Source organism: Stegastes partitus, unplaced genomic scaffold (assembly GCF_000690725.1).
Source record: "Stegastes partitus isolate 25-593 unplaced genomic scaffold, Stegastes_partitus-1.0.2 Scaffold5, whole genome shotgun sequence".
Classification (NCBI taxonomy): Eukaryota; Metazoa; Chordata; class Actinopteri; family Pomacentridae; genus Stegastes; species Stegastes partitus.
Genome location: NW_007577736.1, coordinates 1,737,102 through 1,759,254, shown reverse-complemented (window position 1 = coordinate 1,759,254; position 22,153 = coordinate 1,737,102). Strand labels below are relative to the sequence as shown.

The 22,153-nt window shown below is 39.5% G+C and overlaps 2 protein-coding genes across 2 annotated transcripts in view; both read left to right on the top strand.

The window, feature by feature from the left end:
• Positions 1-22,153, top strand: part of LOC103356200 (adenosine receptor A1-like) — a 711,380-nt gene that overhangs the window by 342,114 nt on the left and 347,113 nt on the right. The gene's annotated exons all lie outside the window — the stretch shown is intronic.
• The window catches only part of tafa3a (TAFA chemokine like family member 3a), a 104,239-nt gene that overhangs the window by 64,371 nt on the left and 17,715 nt on the right, over positions 1-22,153 (top strand). The window lies entirely within an intron of this gene.

Here is a 22,153-nt window from a genome sequence, read left to right as displayed (position 1 = left end):
AGGCGAAGGCAGGGGACACCCTGGACAGGTCACCAGTCTATCACAGGGCTACACTTAGAGACAGACAGTCAAGCACACTCACATTCACACCTATGGACAATTTAGAATCACCAATTAACCTCAACATGTTTTTGGATTGTGGAAGGAAGCCAGAGAACCCGGAGAGAACCCAAGCTGCACAGGGAGAACACACAAACTCCATGCAGAAAGATTCCAGGCATCCTAACCAGGACGCAAACTGGGGATCTTCTTGCTGCGAGGCGACGGTGTTAATCACCGGGCTACTATGCAGCCCCAGTAAAAACAATATAGTAAATAAAATGAAAGACAGTTTAAGAAATTAAAACATATGTAAAATCGGGAAAGGCTCTATGGTAAAACCATGTTTTAAGAAGGGTATTAAAAAACATTCCTGACCTATCCTCTGGCAGATCTGACTGCAAATGTTCTGTTCCCTTTGGTTTTCAGTCAGGCCCCTTAAACAGGCAAAAGACCGCTGCCTGAGGATCTCAAGAGCCTTAGTACCTATATTTCTGACCTTATGTTGGCACATAAGGTACTAAAAGGCCGGAAATATAGCTTTGACAAGGGTCACGAAGGGCTTTAAAAGTAACCAGTAAAATCCCAATATCTATCCTAAAACATACTGGAAGCCAGTGTACAGAGGCTTAAACGAGAGTGATATGATCATATCTCTTCATTTTGGTTAAAAGCCTGGCAGCTTAGTGCTGCCCAACCTGGAGTCTATGAATTGATTTTTTGGTTCAAGCAGGTCAAAAGACTGTTACAGTAATCTAAGAGTGAGGAGACAATAGTGTGCAAAATGGTCTCCGTGTCTTTAAAACATAAAATTGATTGCATTTTTGATTTCTAAGGTGACAAAAACAAGATTGCATTTTGGGGGTTGTGTTGTGTAAAACTTTAGGCGCTGTCAAACCAGACACCGTTTCTTTAACAAGTTTAATGTGGCCCACAAGGGGGCCAGCTGAAAACAAGCTTGCCTTGCCCAGTGATGAGACCCAATGGCAAGGATGTCAGTTTTGTCAGAGTTTAACTGCAGAAATTTTTTTGACATCACATAGGATGTTGTTAAGAGAGCTCAGCATGTCAGGGTCAGATGTATTGTGATATTCCACAAGGCATTACAGTTATTTCCCTGCACAGGACAGAACAACTGCAAATTTAAGTACGTAAAATTTCTTCAGTATGATTTCCTATGATTTACATTTTTACACAAACTCTGATTTACTTCATAAAAAATGACCACGCTTCTTTCCAGGTTTTTGTTTGAAGCAGGCTTGACCTCAAGTGATGCCTTCATGTATATTTCTCCTTGTTTAATAAGTATAATTAGTTGTATTTAGTATGGAGCCTTGCTTAGGCCTGAAATTACTGCTTTTCTGTTTGTACAAGCTGAACACTTAATGTAACTTTTTCAAATGAATAATGCATTTTTAGTGGATTGAAACCCTTCTTTTCTGCGACTTACATTGTGAAGTTTGCACTGCAGTTATTCATCTGTATTTGGGGGCCAGCCTTTATTTGTTTGTGTCAACCACGCCCCCAGCTATCATCGGCGACCCAGTATTTAACAGTTATTTCTAAATTCCTTCAGTTTGAAATGTTGAAATGAGCTATTAAGCTAGCCAGGCAGCAATTGTGTCAGCTGCCAGGTGTTTGTTTCCATGGTGATCTGATAAACCTGGTGGTCATGTGACTATGTTAACTACTGTAACGCATTGTGCTAAGGAAGTAGCATGTACAGAACACATGTAGAGTATGGAGCAATTTTCAACACATTCTGGCTCTTCTTGGCAAATATATTTAGGTTTTGTTCCAAGTGACGTGTGTAGATATATTTTTTTTAATTAAATGAAGAAACAGTTTGTGTACCAAATAATACACAGTACAATAAATACTGTTTACAGTTAGTACATAGTATAAAATTGCACCCATCAACAGTAAGCTCAAAAATGAAACACCATCAGTATAAACACCGACATCTTTGTGTTTACCGTATAGATGAGCTTTATCAATTTTCCAATGTGAACACAGAACATTCAAAGCCCTGTTACAATAAATGTGCAATGATAGATGTGGGCTACAGTGTGCATATTATGCTTAGCAGTGAAATGCAGGTTCTCTGACCCTTTTTCCTCAAGAAAAGAATCCTGAAACTAAAAATACAATGCAGAATATATATATGATAAAATACAGCCAAAAGGAAGCGTGCTAGACTCTCCACATACTTTTGTGCACTTTTGCCAGAGGGCTCTTTTTAAATGTTTAGATCAAAGACTTTTTGTAACTGTTGAGAGAAATTTTACACAGTGATATTTTTAGTGTGTTTCTGGGTTTGTGGCTGCAGCGTAGGACAGGCCTTTTTCTGTTTAAACATGACCACTCACAAACCCAGGTCCACAGAGAAATGTTGCATTCAGAGTTTGGTGTTTAACACTTGACTGGTCTGCACAGAGGTCTGACATCTCCCCATCCAGCACCTTTGACATGAACCAGTATGCTGACTGCAAGCAGGCTTCATTATTTACCATCAGTGATAAACTCAATGCTGCATGGCTGAAAGAAAGAAAATCCCTGTAGCAGCAGCAGCAGGTTGTTATAGCAACATGTGACCTTTTTTGTCAATTACATACATGCATGCTAATACATACTTTTGGCCATGTTTTAGAGTAACTTTTTGGGAACTCCGCATGGAAACTCACTCGTTTACTTTTCACCTTCTTGAGTGATAGTCTAATCACTACATTCAATATTTTCTGAATATATTTCATCATTGCAGACTGACAGTAGAGCACCAAATCCCACTTGTTTGACTGCAAACATGTTGGATAAACCATTTAATCTTCAAGCTCACATTGGACTCTCTTTGGTTTTTGCATTTGTCCCACTCTTGTGGTTTGTGCACTTATTCCTCAGATTTATTAGGAGAGAGAGGGGCCAGCACAAGAATCCTGGCCCTGTTCTCCCCAGGCTGCTCTGACACTTCTGTAATCACGTAGCCTGTCCCTGAGCTACGGAGGTCAAGCCAAGGTGGGCCCAATAAACAAACCTCTTTAGCCCTTCTGTTTATTGAGGTGGGGGCTTTGCCAAAGCAATTGAACCTTTCACCATAGCCTGACTGGAGCATGCTGAGCTTACAGCGCGCACACATAACCCCTGTAATAAGACCACTGCATCCCCCAGAGCACCATCTACATTCATTAACTAGTCATGAAAGAGTGGAGAGGGAGAGGAAGGGTGAGAGAGTGTGCGAGAAGAGAGCGGTCTGGAGAGAGAACGAGCAAGCACAATAACGAGTACCTTTCGGCTGTACAATTTGTTTCGGTCCCATCGAAAGGATTTAGACTGATGATGTGACCAGGTCAAATGGGAGCCTCATTACTCAGCTATTTAGATAGTTGGACACTTTTTTTCTTAACAGTAACTCACTCTGTCTAATTTAAAAAACAGCAATCAAGCTCTCTGCAGTTTGTTGGTCAGTGTCTGCGAGGGCAAATGCGGTGGAGAGGAAAACAGGCATGAAAAACACATTTCCCACAGAGGCAGACATGCAGCATGGTAGCAGTTCCCTCTTTTTGGGATTAAAGCAACTATTTACAGGTCGTAAACTCTGTTAGATTTTAAAATATAAAGTGCTAAGCCATATGGCTCATGGATAGCTCCAGAAATTGCAAAATTACTTTAGAGATTAAGCTAACACTCCTGTTCTATATTCACATGCACACCTTATTAATATGATGAAACTGTGCACTGGCTCTCATTTGAATTGAGTAGAATATTTCCATATTTGCTTATGGTGGAGACTTTCTAAAAACTGTGTGATGCACTCTAATGGCTCATTCTCAAGCTGATTTTCATGCTTCAGGGGATTTTTTTTTTTGTAGTCTATGCAAATTGGCTTTAACTTTTTTCACTCTTCATTTTCAGTGTTTCATATTATGAACAAACGGATTCTCCGGAGCTCAAATTAATGGCAGAAAGTTTTTTTTTTTTTTTTTCCCTGACACTGTCCCAGTCAGATTATTTTTTGGAAAAGATATATAAAAAGTGTCACTATAATAAAAAATTATGAATTAAAATATGCTTACCAGATAGAGTAGAATTGTTTTCTTGTGCCAGCCTGGAGGGGAAAGAGACTATGAAGAGAGCTTTTTGTGGTTGATGCGTCTTGAGGAGAATCTGGCAGCAGCAGAGCACTTTTTTCTTAGTGTTTAAAGGCTTAGATTATTGTAGAAATTCAAAATAACATAGACTTTGACAGTTTACCTTTCAATAGCCAATAACAGCCATTGTGTTTTGAACAATGAAAGTGATTTTTCTTTCTAAACAGTGTGCCACTGAGGAATAATAAAAAGAAATTGCCAGATGATTTTTTTGTACTGCGTGGTGTTCTCTTCGGTTTGGAATTAAGAATTTCTTTATTCTCATTTTCATAGATCATCAGACCAGTGTTAAAGTTATAAAAAATAGAAAAATGTCTTTCATTGAAGTCACTGATGAAGAAAACTAAACATATCCACACACAGGTAGTGTACAAGTTAAGATTTGCAAAGACAGCAGCTTCAGATAGGTGGAAAGCTGAAAAGCAGTGGTCTTTGTTGTGTTAGCCACCACTTTGTTGTTTTCAATTAAGCAAAGTAGCCACTAAATGCATATGCATGCATACACAGGAAAATCTGGCTGTTCTGAATGTGTCATAAGAACTGGATATCAGACTCATGACACTCACTTGAATAGAAAATGCTCACCGAGTGCAAGTTTTCCTGGTTTGCTTCTGTGTTATTCGGGCCTGCTGCACATATTTATTAGTGTTTCTCCCACTGGCCCCACATCTCCATTCCCACCCGGCTTGCAGAATTTACATTGTGATGACATACTGCAAATTTAAATTTCTTTTTTGGGCTCTGGGAATGTTTTACAAATATAAAACCTCCATGGATTACACATAAGACACAATACAAAGAGTAATAATTGAACAAGTTTTACAGATATCTCTTTTTAATGATGTACTGTGGGGCAAATGCTTTTTGGGTCGAAGCAAATTTTTACATTTTTTTCACTCTATTTTTTGCAGTACCACAGGCAGTTACTGTGAGCTGGCAGCAAAGCCGAGTTCCAGCACCGTATCCAGCTCCCTGGAAATGGGAAACGTTGGAGGGGGGTTGTCATCGCATTCTATTACCTTCTGGGAACACATTTGCCATTTGTGGCAAACATGTCAGCTGGTTTATGTTTGCCATAGATGGCATTTCTGGCAACAAAGGTATTATTCCGGTGTAGTTGCTTTGCTATTTTCCTTTAATATTGCACCGTTTTGCTTGATTTAGAATACATTTTTACCTGCCTTTCCCAATTCTTTCCAACCATGTTTGTCAAGATTGATTTTGTGATGCTGGGATTGACATTGTTGCCTCGCAGCAGGAATGTTCTGGGTTTAAGCCTGCTGGTTGGCTGAGGCATTTCTTTGTGGAGTTTCTGGGAAGTTTCAGTTGTATTTTTTCCAATCAGTTGCAGTATGTTTAAATTACTGTGTTTTGAGTTTTTGAATTTTAAAAGTATTAGCTTTAAATAAATACTGGCCGGGAAAAATATGAATTTGCGACAAACTTTCTGCAAACAATACACACTCTCTCATACAAAAAAAAAGAAATAATAATCAATTGCTTGCCATATATTGTCCTTAAATTAAGCCAGATGTACACTAGAAATTTGCCAAATATCCACCTTCTGACAAACTTAATTTGCACATGAAAATATTATCTTCATATAAACTTGCAGCAACATTGCCAAAGGTTTAACCACAGTGAGTTGCAAGAATCCTAAGATTTTTGTAAGCAGTTTCTGGGCTCCTTAATTTTATAATCAGTGCCAGAGAATGAAAGGGATCTTGTGTGAGCGCTTAAAGAGCCAGATTAGCCGTTAGATAAACTGTGCCGGCTGCTAAACAAGCCATTGGTTTTACTGGCTGCTCCACAGGTCAGTTTGTGTGTCACTTGTCAGTTCAGTACAATTAAGACACTGGACTTAAAATGAAGAAAAGTACTGAGGGATGATTTCAGTCCTCGCCACTGGGCTCACAAACTGTACATTTTCTACCTCATTATTTCTCACCAGGAGCTTCACTATACGTGGGTTTTTCCGGTTTACTGGCTTGTAAAGAGCGCTGTAATGCAGTAGATGCACCGGCTCTCTGTCATTGTCTCATAGCATACATTACCCTGCTGAACACTTCACAGCAGGTCAGTGTGGAACCCTTGCCCAGAGATAGCATGACATTATAGCAAGCGGCTGCGGAGCAGGTCATCCCCACCCTGGGGATGTTCGAGGGATGCGACTGTGGAGCATTCGTCCTGACATTTGGAGAGCAGGTGGACGACACAATAGTGGGGAGCTAGCAAGCAGAGAGAGATTGAGATGGAGATGTGGCGCTGTTTGAGATGCACCGTGGGGATGACAGGGGTCAGCTCGCCCCATCTCCCAGTGGCAGCTACCGAGATTAGAAAACCATCAAACGTCCTCTGCTATACGCATCTGAATGGCAGCTGTATAGATGAGCCATGAGTGGCTGCGTGTGGCCTTGGTTGTATCCTCTGTGTGTGTGGTTGTGTAGCCGACAGAGGGGAGCAGGGGACAGTGTATGTGCTAAGAGAATATCAATAGTTTTATTCACAAACTCAGAGGAAATCAAAGTTGACCTTTTTTATATATTCCTACAATAAAATGTTTAAAGGGAAATTCTGGGTTTATACGACTTGAGCTGTATGTTTGTGATTTTGGATCAGGGTGTTGTCAAGTCAAATATTTCCCAATAAGGTCAGTTGTAAACATCACAGATTACAGACTTACTGTACAATCATACTTTAAAGTCAACACAGTGGCTGCATGCAAGAGTTAGTGGAATGCAACTTGGTGTTGAAAAACCAAACATGAGGTCAAAACTGCAAAAATAACTAAGCTGGACTAAACCAGAATCATCTTCAACATTTGTGCTCTGACAGCATTAAGGTCAATTCATGTCTGATCAGTGTTTTCAAAAAAACACTAACTAAAACTAACTAAAATATCTCCGATTAAAATCTGCCCCATTGTTTCAGTGCAACAGAAAAGGTCCATACTGTGCTAGAATCAGATATGCCAGAAGTCTTCCATCTCCATTCCCTTTCTAATTACAGCTCAAATGTAAACCCATTATCCCTCGCCACATTATGAGTTACCTCTAGCTATTCTGAAACTCAAAGAAATGAGGATTTTTTGGATTTTGATAGAAATTGAAGGAGAGCCTGGTGATAACGATTTGAGCTGATGAATGCAATTAGTGAAGAAGTGCTAACAGCATGGCAGTAATTGGGTCTTACAAACTAAAAGCCTGCCCTTACCCAGCAATTAGAGCAACCTCCTTTAAAGTTAGTCAATTGTATTGCTGTTAATGGTCTATGCTTGGCTGAAGCTTAGCATGAGGAGGTACATTCCCCTTTGAAATTGGCCACGGCTCTGTTCCTTATCACAAGGTTTCCGCGCTGTGTTGAAATTTTAATGCGTTGAAGAATTTTTGAAGTGATTAATTTGTTTGTGACGGTGATTCACTGCTCCACAGACTGTGTTATATGGGAGGCTGTTTGATGCATATTGCTACATAACATTAACTTTGGAATTAGTTACTTATCACAGTTTATGTTTCATAAAGAGTAATAGTGCCATTGTTCAGCTTTCAAACATATTGCTCTTAATGTGCCGCTAGTGTTGCTCGTAATAAATGAAGGAGGGGACAGCAGCACGCTCATAACTCTGATGCAGTTTTTTTAATTTTTTTTATTTGTAATTACACAGCTTAATGTTTTGGCACATATTGCATCTTTCAGGTCCAAAAAGCACTGAATTTAATTAGTATACAGGATACATACTGTATAGGATGATATTGAAATTATTGAGCTCATAGAGAAATCAGGAAGGTAAACAGATAGATGCAGACAGATAGATACAGACAGGTGATAAATTAAGGGGAAAAGCTCAATAAATGAGCAGAGACATACAATGAATGTAGATGCTTCCCCACAGGTGCACTGCATGATACAGTAAAGCTTCTGTAATCATATTCTGTGGCATGTGTAAAAATGCTGAACAGGTCTAGTCGATCCTGATTTTATATCACGGTGGAGGTGACTTTAAAAGACAGTTATTCGTTGGGGAAAAGATGGCAGGAGGTTCAGCGACAATGACTGCGGTGACGTGCATTTGGATCTATGGGTTGGAGAGGGTCGGATATTGTGGTTGACAGTGCATATTTGTTGATGGTGATGCTCAGGCATTAGTGCGATATACAAGGAAAAACAGAGGAGCAGCTCTTCCTCGGGTGACTGAGAATGTCAGTGCAGGATGTGATCAGACCTGTCAGCAACAGCTGCACAGAGAGGAGTATTATAGTAAGGTAGCAAGGCATAAACCTGTCATTAGAAAGATGAATCCACATTTTAGAGTTCAGTGGTGCAAAAACTACAGGCACTGGTATACAGAGATGTTCAACAAAGTGATATAATCACATGAGTCATCCTTCTCAACAATTTTCTCAACTAGGGAATGAGCGCATGTGTGGCGCACACCTAAAGAATGGTACATGACTGAATGCTTGGTCCCTACAGCGAGGGGATCCGGTAGCCCTGGTAGGCTGTGGGGGACATTGTTTTTTGCATGGTTTGGGTCCATTTGTCCCCTTAGAGGTAAGAATCACGGCAAATCAATACAAAGTTGATCTGAGTAATGAAACATATTTATCCTGATGGCAGTAGTCTTTTCCAGGATGAAAATTTCCACATCTATTGGGGATACAAGGTCACTGAATGCTTTAGTGAGCATGACAATGATGTGAATAATATGCTATGGCCTTCCCATTTACCAGATCTCAACCTAGTTTGGAGATTTTGAACCAGTGTGTTAGACCACCATCAGCAGAACACCAAATAAGAGAATATCTTTTGGAAGGATGGTATTCCATCCCTCCAGTAGAGTCCAGAGACTTGAATTGCATCAATGCCAAGGTGTACTGAAGTTGTCCTGGTAACACATGGTGGTTCAACGCTTTGCTAAGACACTTCACGTTTGTGTTTTCTTTGTCACCCATCTGTACCTATACGCTATACACACTCACAGTACTGTAAAACTACAATGTGATGCAGCTGAGTAATGTGTCACATGCACAACGCAAAGTTGAGAAGGTTTGATAGGAAGGTAAGGGTCATGGAGTGAATTGGTGCTGAGATCAGGACATGGGGGTTGATTGTTGGTTAATTTGTGGTTCAGACTTCACCCAATCGCATCATGCATCCTTTGTAATCTTTTGGCAGGTTGTGTACATTCTGTTCGTGTATGCAAAAAAATCTCTTCGCCCTTTCAGTAAGCCTTCCATCAGTGACATGGTAGCGGATTGTATATCAGAATAAAAGCACAGAAGACACATTTATTTGTCTGATGTCTGCTTTTAAAGGACATTTTCAAAGGCGCCCATATTAAAAGCTGTAGGCTGTGGGAATAGAACATGTTGATGCTTGAGTTGTGCTACATTAATTGTTTTCCCACTTTTTTTTTTTTTTTTTTTTAATTCAGTGTTTTCTGGCGTGGCACACATACAGTAGCTGTCTGTGGGGTGTATCATAACAGTATAATAGCTTCAGAGGAGCAGGCAGGGATATCTGAGTCATGATGGAAACTGAAGCAGACAGGTGCAGCCGTACTTGGAGAAGCCTGAGATGTGTTAGTGCAAAACCAATCAGATGGAGGAAAGAAAGACAACCAAAAAACACTGAAGACTTTCCATTCGTTTAAATTTTGAGGGAAGGTTCTCTTTTATTCAAGTGACTGACATATAGCAGCTCGACTTACACACCTTTATCTACACTATCCAGTCTACTGTAACGGCACATCCTATCTTAAACTAGAGAATCAAAGTTGAACATACACGCGTTTTTATACGAAGCAGAGGGCACAGAGGAACAAGTCTGAGATGATGGTCTGAGCAGATTGTCTGGGAGGTTTGAGGGGCTTTTAAATTCAGTCTTAACCACAGTGGCTGACTCATAGACCGATCTGAGCTGCCCCTATCTTATCAAACATATTTGATATTTACAACCTGATGTCTGCACGGTGCTGCGTAGGGATTACAGACTTCAAAGAGCAAGACCAACTGCTGAGTTTATAGTGAATCCAAGCCAGAGAATCATAAATAAAAGTCTTGACAGATGCCAAAAATGTAGTCCTAGTTATAAGTTACAAAGGGTGAATCGGTGGTTGATTAATTATGAATCTGTCATGAAGCATGAAGTGTGAACACCAGTATCCATATCAAACTTAACTCAAATTCCCTGGCTGTCGAATCAAGTCAGGTCAATTAAAGGTGGATTATGTAAACATACTGTTGATAATGACCTGTTTAGCATATATAGATAATTAGCACATGCCAGATTTATTATCCATCTTGCTCCTGCTGGCACCCCGCTCTTAAAATGTGCTGTGCATGAGTATGAACATGCAAAAGTGTGCAAAGAACATGCTGAAATAGTGTTGTGCAGATCATTTCGATACACTTTGTTTTCCATTTAGAGTGAAAGGGCTGTGGCCAAACACCTGATTTTTCCCCCTCATTGCACAGACAGAACAGACAGTTTAGCAGACTGTAACTACATTTTGGCAGAATTTGCCAAAACCTATTTTTAACTAGAATTGCGGACTATATCTTTAATTGAAAGAATTACAGTCAAAACTCACTCAAATATGAATCAATGTCCTTTACAAAAAGCATCACTCTATGAAGAGCTAATTGGCCAATTTTAAATGATGCCAATTAACCACACTGCAGACAAATCTAAACTACAAAAGCAGAGCTCTTGTAATAGCTTACAACATAACTCACTGAATCTTTCCCCATCCCCAAAATCATCACGGGAACTGTTTCGTTCCAAACTTCTAGCATGTTTGAAGAGCTTGTTTTTGTCTTCAGGGTGGCCCACAGAGCCTGACTATAAAAACGCCAGTTTGAGATCAATTCTAAGCAAAAAATAAAAAATAAAAAAACTTGCTTTGAATTATGTTACATGTTTGCCGTGATCAATTGAAATTCGTCTTCAAGGTTCTCATTTTTCCTCTGGGCTGGTTGTTGTAGCTCCTTCGTCATTAAGACTAGTGAAGCCTTTCTACCAACATCTGTCTCTAAATTGACATGTGCTATTATTTCAAGATGTCTGAGAACACATCGGGAAAGTTTAATGTCCTCTCTAAACGCTAATTCCCTGTACTTACTATTACAGATTTGCAGCCCCCAATCGTAAATTTAACACATTTGCCTTAAAAACTGTCCCTTGAAACCTCTTTTCCGTGCAGTTTGATAATATAAATCCTAACAGACATTTATGAGCGCTCATCTGTAGTCAGGCACTGATGGGAAGGAAGTCGAAGAGAAACTCGTCAGCTGTTCAGCCTTGGGTAGTTTCCTCTTTTCTTTTAAAGTAATGCTATTCTATGGCCTGGTGGTTATTCACCAGAGTCTGGATACTGACTGAATAAAGTGAAATATAAGCTTCTGAAATGCAGTCTATCAATTGCTTGCCTCCATCTTCCGGCTGTGCTCCATGACTTTTCGCCTTTTGGCTCACATCTCCCCAGGAATGAAGTGCAGTGTGGAGTGTCCACATCGAACCATAAAAACAGCAACCGAGGCTGAGCATCAAGTTTATGTGAACGGACTGGAGCATAAAATGTAATGGGTGGGACCATTGGAGTTCTCCTGAAATGGCTTTTTTAAAAGGTTTGTCGACATATTTTTCAGCAAGATGGTCTATTAAAAAGAGGAACATTTATATTGAGCTGTCAGTGGGTGGACGGGTCAGATGCTCCTTTAATAGTGTCCTCAGGCGGCCTGCAATTCAACAGGGGATCAGTGCGGGTGAGTGTCTCACCACAAACGAGATAATATTGTTTTCCAGGGCAAGGTTTGATTTAGAGCAACTGGTTAAATATACCTCTCATTTAGCAGCATTGTTAATGTAATTACATGACAGTTTGATTTAGAAGAGAATAATCTCTGATCCTTGGCTATGAATAATTTGAAGCCAACCATTCTTCTTATTTTCAGACTGTGCTCGTCGCTCTACTTTTAACGCAGACTGTTGTCTCCACTATCTAATGGAGATGGATCTGTCGGCAGTTCAGATCATTGTGGCTCTGTCATTGTTACAGAAATGTACAGTTTAACAGGGGACCCTCATCCCCTTTTAGTTGAACCAATCCTCTGTGTTTCATGACACTGCGCCTGTCACTCAGCTCTGAAAGGCATCAGTGGAATCTGCTCAAGATGAAAAACATGGGAATCCAGTTGGAGAGCAGAGATGGCAGCCGTTTAGAGCAGACATGACATCCGCCTGACAGATAACCAGCATGTGTGCATGTCAGATGAGAGACCAGAGACAGGAGTAGAGGATCTCTTTTGTCTGCCTCTCTGGGGCCCAACACAGACTTGATGAAGCTTGGCATGGAGAACTATTGATAATGCTTTTAGGTAATGCAGTTTCAGGCATTCTGTGATGTTATTGTTGTAAAAGTTTCTGCTGACCACGCATCAAAATGGTTATACATAGATGCTAAGTTTGACAGTTTAAAGTTTAAGAAAGAGCAATCTTATTCATCTGTATAAGTCATATTCTCCAGTGGTCTTCTACTGAGTTTTGGTAGTCCCCACTGCGCACATAAAATACAACAAATGCAGCATTTCAAATAGGAAAATTTGCAATAGAAAGCTTTTAATCTTGTGGTAAATGCAATTCGGCTGAGGTTCCGTTTTCATCTTATGGGAAAATACATATTTATACAGATATGTTTAGGTCACTTGAGCTCTTGGTCAAGGTTAAATAAAGATTTTGATGTTAGTTAAATATTGAAGCCTGAAGCAATTGATGGAGCCCATTGATTCTTTTTCAATATTTCATGAAAACCGCAGTCCTCCTCCAATGGTAAATATTTTATGGAGTTTTGTTCACACACTTATCTTTGCTTCCAGTTTTTCTCAAAAAATGGTTTGTATATGCTTAAGGCCGAACAAGTAGTGGCCATAGATACGTCCTTGTGCGCATGTCAAACGATACAGACAGGATACAAATAAAACAGAGACCTGTTTGTTGAAGCATGGCCACATAGAGCTACAAGTAGCCAAACACTCCACAGGTGTCTTAGTCATTTCCCCCAACATATATTTGACAAAACAATTGATCATAAATGGAATTTGTGGAAGAATACTGCCTTTACAATGCTGTGTCTCTACTTATGCCCATGTGAGGTTAATGTTGCTGTTCATGTCCCCACACTGGAGTGCGTAGCTTCTGAATATCGCCCCCGCTTGATAGGCGTGCTCTAGCGGGCCACTAGGTGGTCACATGACAGCCGCTCCCCCATTCAGCAGACGCCAGTCCTGTAGAAGCGGTGAACCAACATGGCGCCTCAGCCGCAAACTTTCTTTTATTACAAAAACCGTTGAGCAAAAAGTATTTCTGTAAACATTTGAGGCGAGAAATTAGCTATGTAGTTGCTGATCTGTCCTGATTTTAGTTCATCAACGGCTAGTTTAACTGTTTTACGAAAGTTTCAAGGGCGTCGGATCTCTGTTCCCCGTGCCTCATTTGCTTAAAGTAGAAGTCAAATCTACTTTATGCAAATGAGCATGTGGGTGATGCTACACCTCATCACTTGAAACGAACCACGACGCTCCAGAACAGGACACGGGGCATTTCACATACCCAATGAATGGAAAGTGGGATTTTGCCGGATCCTGTGGAAACATTGCATTAGTCTTCTTGCAGATGGTGTAGTTAGTTTAAGATTAGGCAGGGGACACCCTGGACAGGTCACCAGTCTATCACAGGGCTACACTTAGAGACAGACAACCAAGCACACTCACATTCACACCTACGGACAATTTAGAATCACCAATTAACCTCAACATGTTTTTGGACTGTGTGGGAGGAAGCCGGAGAACCCGGAGAGAACCCACACTGCACGGGGAGAACATGCAAACTCCACGCAGAAAGATCCCAGGTGTCCTCACCAGGATGTGAACTGGCAACCTTCTTGCTGCGAGGCAACAGTGTTAACCAACTGCGCCACCTTGCAGCTAGTTTAAGATTATAATATAGCAAAAAAAGAAAAAGGCAAAACATTGAGACTAGCAACAGAAATTCAGAAGAAATGTTGTTTTCATGTTCATATAGTATAATATGCAAGAGTTTTCATTCTGTTTCACCATGTCTTTTATTTCAATTAAATTCCCAGTAGCACAGAAACAACTCAATATGCAGTCTGTCTGTGAATGAGAAAACAAAAACTCTTTTGTGCTAAGTTGCATCAGAAGGATGCTGTCAGGTTATTTTGAAAGAATTTTCATTTTTATATATATATTTTATTGCCCAAATTGAAAAACACTGCGAGAGACAAGATAAGACAGTACAGAGACATTTAGCAGTTTGTGCTTGTGAGGACAAACAGAAAGAAAACTTTCAACCATTTCTTAGTGATATTAAAAATCTAAATCTGTCAGTCACTTCACAGCAAAGGATGGAGAGAGTGAAGCAAGAAGCTGATCTAAAAAATGTAGTGGTAATTAATCCTAGATTGTACATCACAGTTTCGGTTGTCGTTTTCTTCGTACTTTTGACTTCACTAAAAAGGTTTCTACGTCTGAATGTACATAAAATGAACATGTAGTGGTTCAATGATGGGGTATAAATGCCCGCCTGTTTTTCTGAAGTACTTGCAGTAGGTCACATAAAAGAAAATGTACAACAATGCCTTATATTGGATCTTGCAATGTTGAGATGAGATGATGAAAGATGAACATACAGTATCAGGCTCTAGAAGTGCCAGAAAATCATGTGTGATGAAATGAAAAAAACCTTGTAATAGGTCTTTGATGGTCTGTCTGAACATCCCTTATTACATTTTCAGTGACTGTCGAGAGAATGAGTAACAGTGTCAAGACAACACTTTTTTTGCGGAGGGCTTTGAGTCTGTGTATAAGTCTTTTTCTGCCTCTCTGCTGCTGCTGCTGTTGTCCCTGGATTTAATAACTTCAGTAGCCTTTCACTTATAAGGCTGTATGATTCCTTGAGGGACTCCAATTGATCAGTCAGTGGTGGGCCCTTACATTGTGGCAGCCAGATGAATGGTACTGACATGGACTTCATCTAAACTACTAAAGCATACACTCTGGGAATGTGAGAGCCCACTCATCTGTTTCTTTATTCTTTCTCTCTAAAGATTGTCCTCAGTGGGTAAAAGATTAAATAATAAAAGAAAATTCAGCGCTTTTTACAAAGACACTGGCCTATGAGAATAAAGAGCGATGAGCAAGCAATGCTTGCTCTTTATTTTAGTAACTGAAAGTCTCCACGCTGCTCCCGTATTGTATAATCTCAAAAGCCTCATGCAGCAGTCAGGTTATGATTAACTTGATTTTTGGTTTGGTTGTCTGCTGACTGTACTATACTGCAATTAGCCTCTGAGGGGAAAGTACAGCAGGCAACCTGGGTGTTATTTTGTGTTATGATAACATCTGACTTCACATTTAGATGTAAAGATAAAGGTGAAGTGTCCACAATCATGTCATTGCCTTACAAAAAAATCACCTTAAACACTCGTCTTTGAGTCTGAAATTCATGTGGCTGTTCTAGCAGACTCCATACTGTAACTTATTTACAGTCGTTTGTAAGATCAGCTGGCAAGTTGACCCTTGTTGGATCTACTATGCAACGGTAGCTGCATTTGCTCTATGGGAATTTAGGAAGATTTCTGTTAGGTTTAAATTTGCAATATTTTTTGGGGCTATTTTGGCAATACTGCAAGCTGTAAACACAATACTGACACATCAACACTGTCATCCTGTGAATTTGTATAGTGAAAATGTCAGCAAACAATTGACTTTTAGCAAAGCAAACACAAAGACAAACCTGTCTCTGAAAAATGCGTTTCTATAAGACTAAACTGCATTCTTAGTTATGTTTTGAGGTAAATGTATTTTTTGCGGAATTGCATTTGTTCAACGTATTGTTGCTTTTCATCATGTATTAGATGGTGCAAGACTCATCAGCCTGGTAACTGAGAAAATAGAGCAGAAGCTTCAGACATGTCGTGATAGTTTCTTACAGTTGAAAGCATAATTTTGGTGCCTAAAGCTTCTAACATGTTGTTATTGTTGTCAAAGTGTCAACCAAAGTGTGATATTTTCCTAAACCTAACCATATAGTTTTCGTCTCTAACTGGCTAACTAGCCAGCACGTGGATATCTCAATTTACCCACAAGTGAAAATGTAGAATGAGTGTAAGAGTAATGGAAAATAGAACACTGGACTTATGTTGCCATTCTTCCTTTTTTTACTTTGTCACATTTAAGTGGGAGCTTTTCCTATTATGTTACAGTTTTACTTTCAGGTGAGAAAACATGTTTCCTTTTAACAGTACAGTTAAATATAAGTAAATAGGCATGGAATTTTTAGGAGACAGAAGTCATGTCTTCATCCCCCTGACAAATTTAAATCCAGTATTTACTCTCCTTTCAGCTCTGTGAGTTGTCTTTATCAGCTGGGAAATGTCCTGACCTTAAGATTTCCACCAGTTATCACTAACCTCAGTCTTGCATTTGGTACCAGTCAGGTTGTGTACAGTGGGTGTATCAGCTTGTTTGTTGAAAACATCTGACTGTTGCTACAGGAAACAACGCTGATGGGAGAGGTGATAAGACTGTGTTTTTAATGCTGTTTGAAAAGCTTATGGTGGCTCAACCTCCTTGTTCCTTAAAGGTAGAGTCAGAGATTCTTATCCAATGCAGTTTATATCCTCGCGTCTGCTCTGAAAAAAACAAGTTATTATTACCCAGCCATGGCTCTATGAAAGGGAAGCAAGAGGGACAATAAATGTAGCATATATTATCTTAATGCACTGAACAAAAATGGAAACGCAACATGCAAATGCTCTTATTTTCTGACTTAGAGAAAAGTAAAAAAAATAAACCATCTCATTTCTACCGTTATTAGAAGAAGGTTAAATTTCACCATTTGTGCAGAAAAAGTTTCCACTGAGAAAAAGACCACTGAGTTATTCCACACTGTAGCCAGAGCAGTGTTCAGATAACGTGACCAGCACAGAGACACCACTTTGACCAGAAACTGTAAGAGGCCACCTTAAAATGCAGCTTTATTCAAATGACACAATGCCACAGATGACAAGAGAAAGACGAGAATGGACTGTTGGCATGCTGGTTGCTGCCATGACACACACACAACATTGGACCATTTGTCATCTAAGAAGTTGTTTTGGGCAACGTGGTGCGACAGCATAGCCAATTTGCCACATGATGTTCTGGATGGATGTGTCCAATAATGTGATCATGTTTTTTAGACTCAAGACTTTTGTGAGTCGCAAGCACAGTTATACACAGTGTAATGCAAAGTAAAATGTGCTAAAGTGCTCACCAATTTCACCCAGTCCTTTAAGAAGAATAGAACAATGTTTCATAAGCATCGAACACTCATAAAGTTTATGCACTGCAAATGTGTGACTCATTACTGGCTTATGATATCTGGTCTATGACCCCACTCTCCAGCTACTCATAAATAATTCCAGTATAGTGAGTACTGGTTGTTTCATGACATCCAATTCTCTTACAGAGATGCCATGTGTTGGAACAACAAGTGTTTGTTTCCTAACATTAAAAAGAAAGGATAGAATTGAATGAAATGTTACATCCTGCATTTATATTTTCCTTCAGTATATGCTAACTGACTAAATATCAACAATCTTCCTCCAAAATCAATCATCTTTAACAGTTTACATGCAAAATGCCACATTTGTTTTATTTCTGCAATCGTAAATGACAGCTAAATATTATCTTAACCGACATTCATCAGGGTCAAAAACATCTGAGAATAACACCCAGGGTGAGAAATACAAGAATTGTCCTTTAGACTGAACTCCTCATTCTGCCTCTCTCACATGTGAGTGTATTCTTGGATCGTGCTGTGCCTGATTGTCAGCTCAGCAGGTTTACAGCTGGGTAGAAATGAGTCAGTCTTTTCTGAATATGGTAATCCAATTAAACACTGGTCTTGTGAGAGATCACTTCGTGCTTCTCACCAGGCAAGAGGAATGAATGTTTCATACACCAATACCTCAGTATGTCTCTGGTGTGTTTGCTGCCACATTAACACATTTTTTTTTTTTTTTTTTTTAACGTGGCGATTTGAATTATTTCACCAAGATCTATTTTTGATAACCACTCACACCTCCTTTTAATGACTGTTTTGGCTGTGTGAAGTCGGCAGATGTGATCCTTCATAGGCTCTGTTTTACCTGGAAAATATGCTGCAGTTAGTTGTGTTCAGCATGCGGAGGCTTTTCAGTCCACCAAAATGGGTTATCGGCATTTGGAGCAAACAGGATGATCTGAGTCATTATTAATTCATCGGGTGTCTCTATTATATGGCCTACAACCTCTGTTTTTATGGCTGCTGCTGTTCCTGCGGTTGGGCCCTGTGACCAGGACGTGACTCTGTTTTTAGTGTTTTGATCTGCCTCCGCATTTGCTGACTGAAAAAGGCCGGCTGGCAGCACACTGCGTGAGGCAGGATTGAAACGGAAAATACACACTGTATGTTTTGCTCTTTGTCCCTCTGCGGTGAAAGCCCGCTGAAGCCGGACTTGCTGTTTCATGCCTTGGTGGATAAAGAAGTTTGTTTCCTGTCAGGTAGATACATCTGTTCATGTCAACAAGGTGGTCAAGAAATAACATTTGATTTGATGGTAATTCAACCAAACGTTTTGAAGCGCTGCGTTCGGCCTCCCGGTTACTGAGGTCTGTCAGGTGTGTTTGTTTGATTTCTGTACTCAGCATTCAGATGACCAGTTTCTGCGACTCTCTGTAAATTGCTGTATAAGTGGTGTAATTATTATGTTTAAGCTGTAATGAACTTTGGTAATTATGTGTTTTCTTCCACACAGTCGCGGCTCCCTGAGCAGGCGTGCAGGGGTGTGCACAGCTGATAACTGTATAGTCTACTCTGTGATTTGCTGTGTAATAAAGAAAACACATTGTGCTTCATATTTTGGCTCATAAGGGTTGTTGTAATCTGATGTCACTAAACCCGTATCTGACTGGTGTAGCTAGCCATGAAATAGCCTAATCTGTCTGTTCTTATTTATCATGAAGCAGTTTCTCGATATGTTCACCTGAAGCATGTTGAAGAATACACTTTTACACTTTTCCAACAATGCTGGATATTCCGGGCTGCACGGTGGAACAGTGGTTAGCACTGTTGCCTCGCAGCTAGAAGATCCCCGGTTCGTGTCCCGGTGAGGACACCCGGGATATTTCTGTGTGGAGTCTGCATGTTCTCCCCGTGCAGTGTGGGTTCTCTCCGGCTTCCCCACACAGTCCAACAACATGTTGAGGTTAGTTGGTGAGTTTAAATTGTCCGTAGGTGTGATTGTGAGTGTCTGTCTCTAAGTGTGGCCCTGCGATAGACTGTCGACTAGGCCTTCACCAAGTCGGCTGGGATAGACTCCAGCCCCCCCACGACACTAGTAAGGATTGAACAGTGTATAGATAATGGATGGATAGATATTCACGAGTTGTTTTGGCTGCGTAATAATGCATTGAAGCTTTAAAAAATAATTTTAAGTTTATAAATTTTAATTTTCAAATGACTGATAAAATGATTGAGTTTCACTGGAACTGTATATGAAGATAGATGGACGCACTCAGATAACTGCAATAATGTTGCAACACAATGAAAACTACTCATCAGTAATAAATGTAACGTCTTTTGTAAAAACGTGGACAAGAGATAATTCAAAAATGTTTTCTCAGAGCTGTAAAGCACAAAAACAAATGAAATTCAGATGTTTATTTCAATATTTTTCTATGATATCATTGTTACATATTTTGGATAATTGACTATGATACGTACATCAAAATCCAGAGTTAGATAATGACATTGAGCAATATCTACGACTTTTTTTTGTTTTTTCAGCTTGACTTTTTTTTTTAATCATGACAGAAATGTGACATTCAGCAAAGGTACCCGGTTAAAATTCTACTGGGAAAATTTCAGCTACATGGCAGGCTATCCGGCACCTTTATTATCAGTAACCTTAATGCATATTGTTACATGAACAGTTCAAAACTTTTATGAAATGCATTTTGTTGCAAAGAGTCAAATGAGTAAATCGATTGCTCTTCGCTGAAGCTTGCAACTGGCTAACCTAGCTGAGTATAAAGACTGGAAACGGGGGTAATGAGCCTGGTTGTGTCTAAAGGCACCTCTAATTTTCACTGCACATAGTTAAATTATTATTATTATTATTGTTTGTTATATCTGTTAAAAAAGTCTGTTCTGTGACAGGACATTGTGTGCAGCACTTAGCCCAGGTACTGTCTCTCCTGGTTGCCTGGCAACCTTAAGGTACGAATAAGACTCCTTGAAGTCACTGCTCCCTGCCAAAGAAAAGTAAAATCACACTTGTTTTCACATTTACTTTTTTATATATATACAGCATTAATATGGATGGATTATTTCTCCACTGTAACTTCATTTATCTGCCATGTACACAAAAGTTGCTAGTTTTGTGATAAGCTGTTGTTCAGAAGTGTTGATTGGATTTTAAAAGTTGTACCTGTTTGCTTGACAACTACGACGCTGCCAGTGTTTATCACCTCAAAAACAAGAAGAACAGGTTTGGTGGTGTAACACAACATGTTCTGGCATTGCCAATGTGGTGGTGAAGTTGTGGGTATTTACTGTGAGTGCTTTGTAATGCTAAGTAGTTGCATTTTCAAACTGGGTCAGACCTTCTTTCTTTTGAAGACATTCAGTCTCATATTAAGCCAAACATATTATTTTAAAGTTAGGACAAACTATTTCAGTGGCAGATATTATCTTTCCTGGAATATGTAGTGTATAATACATGTACTTTGTTTTGAAATTCTTTGAGAAATTAGCAATTTTGGAAAGATTATTGAGAAAATTGCCCTATTGTAAAAGTTAATACACAATTTCATCTCAGTGACAGGCTCTTTTTAGGACTACATCATGAATTCATAATAGATGTATGGTTTAGATTAGATTTTTTTTTTTTTTTTTTTTAGCTCCTGAGTGTCACAATGACAAAAGAAAGTCTTGTGCATACATTTTGGCAGATGAAGTCTTTCTGATTCTGGTTTGTTGCAGTCAGTGAAGTTTCCCTTTCAGTATTAGAATGAACACCATGCTTGTGTTTTTCCTGTATCCCCTGTTGTGCTTCTATTACTGTATGTTCTGCTTGACTGGTCAGCTGAAGCTGATACAGCCAGTCATGCAGCTGACAGCTGGCAGTGTGTTGTTCTTGATGCCTCCCTACCTGCACGTTAGATCAATTGTTTGATTGCTGTAGGAGCTGAAAGCAACCTGTGGCTTTGTTCTAACCCATATGATCAGTTCTGTGATAAGGACAACAGGAGAGCACTTCACCCAGTGACTGGCAACTACTTTTAGTACAAAAAAATGAATATATAGCACCTTCCCATAAGGTTCAGTCTCCAGTGGAACTTCTCAAGGGCTTTCTGAGCTGAGACCTAATTTATTTTTGAATTGTAGGACAAATTACACCCTATATAAAAACGGATATGTGGCCTTTATGAGTGAATTTCCGCAGATATCTGCAACACTATGCATGCAGACTTAATGCCAGCTCGACCTTGGATCTATAGCTGGAATACTTTTTAAAACTGTGACTTTCTAACTGAATTCCTGAATGTAAAGCTTGAGTTATTCAAAGAATCCATTCAGCTCTCTTTGTTTTTATTTTGTTGTATGTGCATGTGGCAGTTTTTGAATGAAACCAAAAATGTCCTTATCTACGTTAACTTCACAGATGTGTCTTGTTGCTCGATTTTTCCAGCTTTATGTGGCGTTTTTTTAAGCATAAAAACATGTTTATGAAAAGCTCAAGTCCTACCCTGTGCAAGAATGCAGCCTTACTCGTGAAGAAATTTCATAAATAAACTCATAGTAGCCACAGTTTTTTTTTTTTTTCCTGTCTGTCTTTTGCCATCATGTTAGCAAATGCCTGC